We start from the raw sequence: 10731 nt of genomic DNA on the forward strand, positions 1-10731 counted from the left end.
GAGGTTGAGGTTTGTTATTATCCCAACAGGGCTCTTTCCAGCTGTCTCTTTCACTAGTTCTCATTAGCAAACCAGCCAGCCTACAGTTTAGCCTGCATGTCCAACGAATCTACCAGTTTTCTTCCAATTGCTGTTCACCACAACCTCCACTTTGTTTGAGAGCTTTCTTAGGCTTGAACTTTTCTATGCACTGTTGCAACTGGAGTCATTTCTATTGGGAAGAGATTCAGAGCAATGAAGGGTACATTTTCAATCGGCAAAGACCTATAGGTTGTTGTTGCTCTTTTCTTGTCATGAGTAATTAAAAAAACAATGTAAATTTATCATGTAAACATTTCCCCTTTTGTGTTTATATTATTTACATAAACAATCATTTTGATAAAGATTTTTTAGTCCTAGGAACTGTTCAAGGTGCTCAAAAATATTAGTTTGCTTGACTTTCATGTAGCCTGTGAAGTATACATACATAATGAGTAATAGCGTTGAGGCTGAACACAGAAAATCTGACTTCAAAGACCCGATTTCTAATCACTACACCATGCTACATACTCGTATGCAGGTATGCAGGTGGTGATGCAAAATGTATGCGTACTCGTATGGTGCAAAACAATGACTACTTTTGCAGAGAAAAACCCATGGTTCAGACACTTACTGATTTAGCCCACATGTTCTTATCTGTGAAATAACAAGAATGACTACCTAACTGTGTTCAGCTAAATAAATGAGATTATGTGTCTGAAGAGCCTGATAAGATGTCAAACTTAAATAAATATTGATTATTTCACTTTACCTTTTAGATGGTATTTTGCTATTTATTTTTATTTCTTCTTTAAGGACATTCCTCTAATTTGTCCTTTCCTATTTTCCACAACTTAGAAGAGATCATCTGCTGATTAAAGATACAGAAGCTAAAGAAAAGAAAAGACATCTTTTTTTTTTTTTTTTTTTTTTTTTTTTTTTTAATTGGGGAAGGGGAACAGTGTGTACTTCCAGGACTTTTCCAAGTCAAGTTGTTGTCCTTTCAACACTAGTTCTGGAGGGCACAGCTCAGATCCAGGTCCAGTTGCCATTGTTAGTTGAAGGAGGCATAGCCCACCATCCCTTGCGAGAATCTAGGAGTCAAACCGGCAACCTTGTGGTTCAGAGGATGTGCTCTAACCAACTGAGTGATCTGGCCACTCAGGAGCTGAGCAGCAGCTCATTGACTTCATTCTAGTTGTGGAGGGCACAGCTCGTTGGCTCATGTGGGAATCAAACCAGCAGCCCCGTTGCCCAGAGCTCACGCTCTAATCAACTGAGCCACCTGTCCGCCCCAAGAAAGGACATCTTAAACTGTCCAAGTCACTGCACATCAGGTGGTAATTTTGGTGATAACACATTAATGAAGAAGCAAGGGATAAGGAATATAGAACAAGCACACAGTAAATTAATCAGTATTGCCAGAATCCCACCAGAAGTAAATCAGATGATTGCCCTTCCAGCCCAAACAACAGCACATATTATCATCCTGCATTTAGGAGGTGACCACCGTCCTCCATTTTCTAGATTCCAGGCTCATTATCTTTCTTTGGGTTCCTGGAAGTAGACTAATTTGCTACTTCCCTTGGCCTTTGCCCATACTGTTCCCTGTGTCTGAAATTCTTTTTCTCCTTCTGTTTACTTTGTTAACCCTGACTTTCTCTTCAGACCTCAACTTAAGCTTTAATTCCTTGAGTGTAGCATTTTCTAAGCCCATAATTGAACTTAGGTTATTTCTTTCTCCTTCCTTCCTTCCTTCCTTCCTTCCTTCCTTCCTTCCTTCCTTCCTTCCTTCCTTCCTTCCTTCCTTTTACCTCTCACAGAACTACTTCAGTTTGCAATCATACTTTCTTTATGGGGCACTTGAATTCATATCTGTCTCCTTTGGGAGACTCCACTTTCCATGAAAACTAAGAGTGACTTTGTTTTGTTCACAAATGCATCCTCAGTTGGGACTCTCAACAAATATATGCAGATAAATAAGTGAAAGACAAAAATTCTAGTTTATTAACATTTTGTGTTGTCTAGTAGTTAATTCATGACTATGTGAAGAAATACCATTTTAGTTTTTGATTGTATCAATTTGACAGATTTTTATTGAGCACTTATTTTGTACCAGACATACTGTGAGTTCTGGGATAGAAAAGTGAAAAAAGAAAAAAATAGCAGATCTCATGGAGCTTGCATTCTAATTTCTATTAAAGGCCTAGGAATGAAGCTAGATTACTGAAAGTTCCATTTGTAACTTCTCTAACAATTCATAAAAAATCTGGATTACAATTAAACTCAGTTAAAAGTAATATCGTTAGTATAAAGAGAAAAATCACTGGTCTCCAAAAACACATTTCCAAAATGTAAAAAAAAAGAAAAGAAAAAAAAAAGTCCTCAAATGTTAACAATAGCTTCAGTGGAAATATATATTTATATTTCAAAAATAAAATTTTATTTTAAAATGTAATGATTTCTGTTTCTTGCCAGTGGAATACTAATGGTAGAGAGACTTTTGGGAGAGTAGTTTACAATGAATGAGGACAAGTCTTTGATTCAGTTGGCCAAGTTTATTTTTAAAGGGAATTAGCTGCTCTTTAAGAGGTGAGCTGGGAGAGGAGATAGAGGAAAAAACTGCTGATCACACTGGCAAATGCACATGTACATAATTTACACAAACAAATACGTTGCCTTCAATTAACAAAGCGGAATATTTAATGTCTCTAGAAACTGGTTTTCCTGGCATTGGTTTTTCAGCCCTATTCCAAATTGCTCAGGTATTAGCCTCCATGGCCCGAATCAGATATAAAAAAAACTGCTTGGGGGGATATTTGATCCACTGTTTTCTAGAGTTGTAACTTGTTAAATTGCTTGATAATTCTCTTATGACCATTTGGTCAGCCCCGAATATTCCTACATCTATGTAGCAGCTGCCCCGAGTTCGTAGCATGAGGCACAAACAGAAAGGCAGGTGGGCCCTCTCTATTAGCTGAAGCTCCTCGCACCTACGTAGTTCACGTTTCTCTCTTCCGTTCCTCTGTTTGGAAGTGATTTATTGTTCTTGATTAGTTCAAATATAATGTGTGGCATCCCAGTCTTGCCAACCAGAAGGAATTCTCCAAATCAAGGAGTGACTCCTCACTCGTGAAAATTAAAGATTAAAAGCATATTACCCAAAACAATTTAATCTTTCCTAAGTGAGAAGCATTTTAAAAATTTGAAACCTGTTACATTAGAAAGTTGGCATTGTGGGTTTGTCAGTCATTGTTATCTAAGTCAGACACAACAGAAAGAAAAGAAGCAGCAGGAAGGAAGGCAGAAACAGAGGGAGACGTCAGGGAGGGAGGGGTGAGGGAAGGAAGAGGGAGGAAAGCGGTAAGGAAGGTAAAGTAAGAAAAAAGAGAGAGAGAGAGAAAGAAGAAGAGGAAGAGGAAGAGGAAGAGGAAGAGGAAGAGGAAGAGGAAGATGGAGAAGGAGAAGAAGAACCCCCTGACCACACCCCTGTATCAGACCAAACCCTTTAGGGAGATTTTGTAAGTTTTAATATGCGTCCTCCTATTACTGTAACTCCTTTTTTTTTTTCATTACAAATGAAAACCTGGCATGTCTTTGAAGTATTAGCTGCATCAAAGACTTGCTCCCATTAATTTTAAATTACACTCTAAAAGCCTGTCTACAGTTAGCAGTTCATGAAAAGGATGCCCTGTTTTGCAGTCTCCTGGGTTCTCAAAGCAGAAGAACCTTTTAATTGATCTTCCAGCATTTCTGCATCAAATAATAGTGAGCCGAAAATGGCTACATCTATTAGCGATCCATGTGGCAGATGGAACTGAAGAAATGCATCTAGCTCACACTCTGGGATTCTGGATTTAGAAGAGAACCAGAAATTGAGGAACTGAATTTGTACTTGAAGCCAAAAAAAGCACTATTGATTGGTTTCTGTGGCAGTCAGAGTGACAGCAAAATATTCTTGGGCACAAACTAACATTTTTAGGGTATTTTAAAAATTCAAGTTGTAACAAAATATTGTTAGACACGCAGATTTGAAGGAGTTGAAAGTATCTTAAGTGCAGAGTCAAAGGAGTTGGAAAAAATTAATTTTCTCTCTATGCTGAACTTATTAAACAGATTAATTTGTTTCATGTTTTTATGTTCTTCCTATGCAAAATGTTCATATCTGTTTGTATCATTACTTAATTATACTTTATATCAAGAAGTGTGGCCCATATCTTAATTTTATTCTCCCATCAACGTCTTGTTACTTTGTGCAGATTAAAGAATCAGACATTGATAGTTTTAAAATAATCCATCATATAGCTGAAGACCAGCGTTAAGTAACCCCTTAACTTTCTCTTGTAAACAATACACATTTAATAGCTTTTAACCAGGCAACTTTTGTGCATACAAATAAATTCAGGGGAGTGATGATAAAATCACCAGATTTGTGGGAGTCTATCAAAATGATTTTGGGAAAAATAAATTGACTTCATTGTTTAGAAGACAACCAATTAAACTGCATTATCTGGGTCTTTTTATTCAGTAAATTAATAATGTTTAAAAACTTTAATTGGCTGCCTAACAACTTGAATAAATTAAATTGTGTTATTTTTTATATTTGTAATATTCTAAAATGTATTGCCTTTATTGCTTCATTTGTTTGAAAAATATGAAATTAAGATTAAGCAGAATGATGCCATGTATCAGAAACTTATATTTCCTAAAGTCTCCTCCTTGGTGATAGTTGGCATAATTCTGGGAATGGCAGGTCTAACAGAATAATATATTTCTCAAAGTAATATTTTCAATAACTCAGAACTCCGATGATAAGCAAATTTGTTTTATGTTATTGGAGCAGCTTGTCTATACCAAGCCCAGAATAACTACTTAATCTTTTTAAACAAGGTTGTAAAAGAAAATTATAGCTAGTCAGGGTAGCATGTGGCTTCCTTGCCAACAACTTCTAAGAGAATAGTTATCTAAATAACTGAATTAGACAGACAATTCATCACTCATGGGGTCCTCTCCAAATATTCAAATATGTGTGGCTCGATCCAACATAATGTGACACAAAATATATCAAATCTTTTTTATATCAAATCTGGGAATAAATCTTTCTTGGTGTAATCTAACCATGGTGATACTTTATAATCACTCAGGAGGCCATACTGCAAGTACTTGGAAAGGAAACATTGTTTCTAAAACTGGCAAATACCTTGGAGGTCATTTTGTTAAAATGCCTCATTTTAGGAACAATATATCTAAGAGCCAAAACGTTGGTGACTTGCCCAAGGACACCAAATTGAAGCACGAATAAATCAAAAATAGCACCTAGCTAAGGTCTGAAACTGAATGTCAGCCATAGAGTAGACAGAAACAAGGTTGGATGGGTGAAAGAACCAATGGGTTAGAGTAAATCTGATCCCAGGGACAGAAAAAAAGACACGAAGCAAAACAATGAATGGGCTTAAGGAATATTGCCAGCAAGGTCCCACGGGGTTCTCCTGTTAGCATTATGCAGCAGTTTGGTTCATTTTTAAAGTCCATGTGTTATTTCCACAGGGATGACTCTACTGACTCTAAGCAGATCATAGGAGAGCCAAGGGACACACCAGCTTTCCTGGTGTGGGTTATTAATGCCATCCTTGTTTTTCCAGCCGGCTTATCAGTATCTGCCATCCTATGGCAAAGCTTTTTTGCTGTCCTCCCCCCTAAATGACTTACACAAAGCCATGGAGATGATTGAATAGGAACAAAAGAACTTAGACAACTAGATTCAGGGAAATTCCCACTGAAAGTGGGAGTGTATATCTAACAGAGAAAGCTTCACATGCTGGTTAAAAGCATCATATTTGGGAACAGAGTACCATCGTTTAAATCCCTGCTGTGTCCCTAGCAGTTTGACTTTGAGCAAATTGTTTACCTTCACTTTGGTTCTTTCAATTAATCTGGAAAATGGGAGTGAGTAACAATAGGGCTGTGATATTCACCAATAAGATCAATACAAAGTTAATAGTACCAGACACAATGTAAGTGATATGATGATAACTAAGTGATTCCTATGGAATCTGTCTCACCATAGACACTTAAAAAATGTGCTTTAAAAAATAACTCCGTATTTTCATCTAGTAAGCTTCATCTATCCATATATAAAGTTTTAAAAAGACTATATAAAATTTGAAAAGCTAGTTCAGCCTCTATGGATGCTTCTTTGTAAAAGAGGATTGGGGAGAAAGTGGATTTTGTTTATAACGAAAATGAAAGGAATTCAAATCTAAATCTTCAGATTGGTAAAATAATGCAATGGGTCCTTTCGGTTTCAAAACTGATTTGATTTTATTTAGGGGTTTGCAAACATTGAAAATAAAGAAATAGGAAAATTAGCATTTATTGCCCAATTGTGTGCTAGTAACTGTTTTAAGCGGTTTAAAAATCACACCTCGGCCACTCCGCGCGCCTGGGCTGGCGGGCCAGCGTCCCCACGGTGCCCGCCGCGTTTCTGGCCCAGCGTGTGGCACGTCGGGGCAGCGGCACGGAGAGGAGAACGACAGCGGACAGCCTCACAAAAGGAGAAAGACCTCTGATGCAAATAAAACCGAAGATCATTTATAATCTTTAATATGCAAAGTAGGAGAAAAGAGTGCCTGCTCTTTGGGGAGCAACCTAGAAAGCTTGGCTGGTGTTCTGGAAGCTGATCTTCCCAACTACAAGAGCAAGATCTTAAGGCTTCTTTGTACAGTTGCACGTCTGTTACCTGAGAAGTTGACAATTTATACAACATTAGTTGGTCTACTGAATGCCAGGAATTACAACTTTGGTGGAGAGTTTGTAGAAGCCATGATTCGTCAACATAAAGAATCTTTGAAAGCAAACAGTTATAATGAAGCTGTATATTTGGTTCGTTTTGGGTTTTTGTTTTTTTTTGTTTTTTTTTATCTGATCTTGTGGATTGTCACATCATTGCAGCCCCATCAGTGGTTGCTATGTTTAGAAATTTGTAAGTGTAACTCAGGAAGAAGATGTACCTCAGGTGCGACGGGATTGGTACGTGTATGCATTTCTGTCATCTTTGCCCTGGGTTGGGAAGGATTTGTATGAGAAGAAAGATGCAGAGATGGACCACATCTTTGCCAACACTGAAAGCTATCTTAAAAGAGGCCAAAAGACTCACGTGCCCATGTTACAAGTATGGACTGCTGAGAAGCCACATCCACAGAAGAGTATTTAGATTGCCTGTGGGCCCAGATTCAGAAATTGAAAAAGGATCCCTGGCAGGAGCGGCACATCCTAAGGCCTTATCAAGCCTTTGACAGCATCCTGTGTGAAGCACAGCAGCACAACTTGCCTCCCTTCACACCACCTCCTCACACTGAAGATTCAGTGTACCCAATGCCAAAGGTCATCTTCAGGATGTTTGATTTCACAGATGATCCAGAGCGTCCTGTAACGCCAGGGAGTCATTCAGTAGAAAGATTTGTAATAGAAGAGAATCTTCACTGCATCATTAAATCCCACTGGAAGAAAAGGAACACTTGTGCTGCGTAGCTGGTGAGCTGCCCAGGGAAAAGCAAGATCCCCTTGAATTACCACATAGTTGAGGTGAACTTTGCAGAGCTGTATCAACTTCCAGCACCCCTCACATTGACGTAATGTACACAACACTTCTCATTGAACTGTGCAAGCTTCAGCCTGGCTCTCTACCCCAAGTTCTTGCACAGGCAACCGAAGTGCTATATATGTGTTTGGACATGATGAATACTACATGCATAGACAGGTTTATTAATTGGTTTTCCTGTCATCTAAGTAACTTCCAGTTCCATTGCAGCTGGGACGATGGGTCAGATTGTCTTGCTCAAGATCATGAAAGTCCCAAACCAAAGTTTGTAAAAGAAGTTCTAGAAAAGTGTATGAGATTGTCTTGCCATCAGTGTGTACTGGATATTGTTCCTCCGACCTTCTCAGCTCTATGTCCTGCAAACCCAACCTGCATTTACAAGTATGGAGATGAAAGTAGTAATTCTCTTCCTGGACATTCGTTTGCCTCTGTTTAGCTGTTGCCTTTAAAAGTAAAGTAACCAATGATGAAATCTTCAGAATTCTGAAAGCTGTACCTAGGATGAAAGATGTCATCCTAACCAGGATGACAATGACGATGAAGGATTCAGCTTTAACCCATTAAAAATAGAGGTCTTTATGCAGACTCTGCTACACCTGGCAGCCAAATCGTTCAGCCACTCCTTTAGTGCTCTTGCAAACTTTCACGAATTCTTCAAAACCCTAGCTGAAAGTGATGAAGGAAAGTTACACATTCTAAGAGTTATGTTTGAAGTCTGGAGTATTCCATCCACAGATGATTGCTGTACTAGTAGACAAGATAATCTGTACACAGATTGTTAACTGTGCTGCAGTAGCAAATTGGATCTTCTCTTCAGAACTATCTTTACTAGATTATTTGTTTGGGAAATCTTGCACGTCACAATTCGTAAGATGAACAAACACATTCTGAAAATCCAGAAAGAGCTGGAAGAAGCTAAAGAAAAACTCGCAAGGCAACACAAACGGCGAAGTGATGATGATGACAGAAGCAGTGACAGAAAAGACGGGGATCTGGAGAAGCAAATAGAAAGAGTACAGGAAAAAGTGGAGTCTGCTCAGAGTGAACAGAAGAGCCTCTTCCTGGTCATATTTCAGCAGTTTATCATGATCTTGACCAAGCACTTAGTACGATGTGAAACTGATGGGACCAGTTTATTAACACCATGGTACAAGAACTGTTTAGAGCGGCTCCAGCAGATCTTTTTACAGCATCACCAAATAATCCAGCAGTACATGGTGACCCTAGAGAACCTGCTCTTCACTGCCGAGTTAGACCCTCATTATCCTGGCTGTGTTCCAGCAGTTCTGTGCCCTGCAGGCCTAAATCCTCTTCTTCCCCTCATGTCAAGATTTTTTAAAAAGATCTCAAAATAATTTGTTTTATTTTTGATGGTTTTAAATGCTTGCTTTCTTATAGCATCCTTTCACTTACTAAAGGAAACGGAGAGGACAGTGAAAAATATGGCATTGATTACCTGTAACTGCCCCTAAAAAGCAAATATTCCCTAATGATGATAATGTGATGATGACCATAGGCTCTGTTATATATGTGACAGATACAACTTTTTTTCTGACGTTTTTTTCTCCTTAAGGCTTAAAAGATTAACTGAGGTATGTGAAACACTACAGGTCAAGCTGGCAAAGTAGTATATAGAACTGGTGGGTTTATTATCAAGCAGTGTAGATTTTCACAGATGGAGAACCTAACATGGCTGAAATAAAACTAAAAATATGTTTTAAAAAAATCACACCTAATAAACAACTTGTGCATACTTTACAAACGTAACTGTGAGTGAGGAAAACAAGTCACAAAATATTACACATAGTACTATTCCAATTAAATAAAGATAAAAATAGGCAAAATTATTATTTTTAGTGTTGTATATCAAATTGATTAAAATATAGATTTTTAAAAATCCATGGAAATGATTATCAGAAAAAGCAGGATAGTAATTACCTAAGGGGATGAGGAAGAGCATGTGTAATGCAGAAGGAATAAATGAGAGCAGGGGGTCAGGACTGCTGACAAGATTGAATTTGTACTTGTTTTATAATCGTGCAGTATATTCTACATTTATATTTATTCACTTTTGTAGTATAGTATTACATTTCAGAATAAACACTAAACAACCACAAAAATTTAAGAGATACTCATTTCCAAAACTGACACAGTTTCCAGAGACGATACTGCCTTGCTAGAAATGCTAATAATTGTGGTCAATGAGATCTGATTCAACATGCATATCGAATCTCCATCTCAGCTACAAATGCCTAATGCCACAAGCAATTTGTAGACAGCAAATATAGAGCAAATTGGTGCTCAGCAGATATAACTGACAAGTTTAATACAGATGGTAATGTTTCAGCACCAAATGAGGAATGAAACTTGTCAGAGTCATGGTGTCTATAAAGGGGAATGATGCATGAAGCATTTCATCATCCTCTTCATGTCTCGCTAAAACAATTTTCTAGCCTTTTAAATTGAGCAATTGATTTGGAAGCAATGTTTCAACTGTGTAGCCTTGTATTAATAGAAGCTAAGAGAGTAATGGGGCAAAATATACTTAACGATGAGTCAAAAGTGAAACGAGTTTTGCAAACCTATCTTCTTTCAGTGGCAAATAATTAACTTACAATGAAAACCGAAACCAACTACACTAAGGTGTAACTGAAAGTCAGTTTTTCAAGGCATCAACTAACTGTGAATGGGTTTATGGATTTCGTGGACTATTGATTTTTATGGAGGATTAAAGGCACATATTAGCTCTTCATTGAGTGATCTATTGTATTCATCAATTCCCAAGTTTTCCAATAATTATGAATTAGGTTTCTAATTGTATTTTCCAAAGATGGCTGCAACAGTATCTCCATTCACACATGCTCTTTTAAGATCTTGCCATTTCCCCACCATGAAGTAGAATCTGATTGTCTCCATATGAAACTGGCTGAGCTTATTATTTGCAATCAATAAAATGTGGTAAGTATGAGGCTGTATGATTTTTGACGTTAGATCATAAAAAAAATACAGCGACTGTCTTACTTGATGGAATACTCAATCTTGAAGAACTTCAGAGGCCATATGAACCATCGATTGCCATGAGGCTGCCATGTTGTGAGGACACCAAAGCTATC

At 37.8% G+C, this 10731-nt stretch overlaps 1 pseudogene; it reads left to right on the forward strand.

The window, feature by feature from the left end:
• The first annotated feature begins 3471 nt into the window (after positions 1–3471).
• On the forward strand, positions 3472–9139 carry LOC109449013 (nuclear cap-binding protein subunit 1 pseudogene; annotated as a pseudogene).
• The last annotated feature ends 1592 nt before the right edge of the window (positions 9140–10731 follow it).

The sequence above is a fragment of the Rhinolophus sinicus genome, chromosome 13 (genome assembly GCF_057876585.1).
Source record: "Rhinolophus sinicus isolate RSI-liver-muscle chromosome 13, RSI-T2T, whole genome shotgun sequence".
Classification (NCBI taxonomy): domain Eukaryota; kingdom Metazoa; phylum Chordata; class Mammalia; order Chiroptera; family Rhinolophidae; genus Rhinolophus; species Rhinolophus sinicus.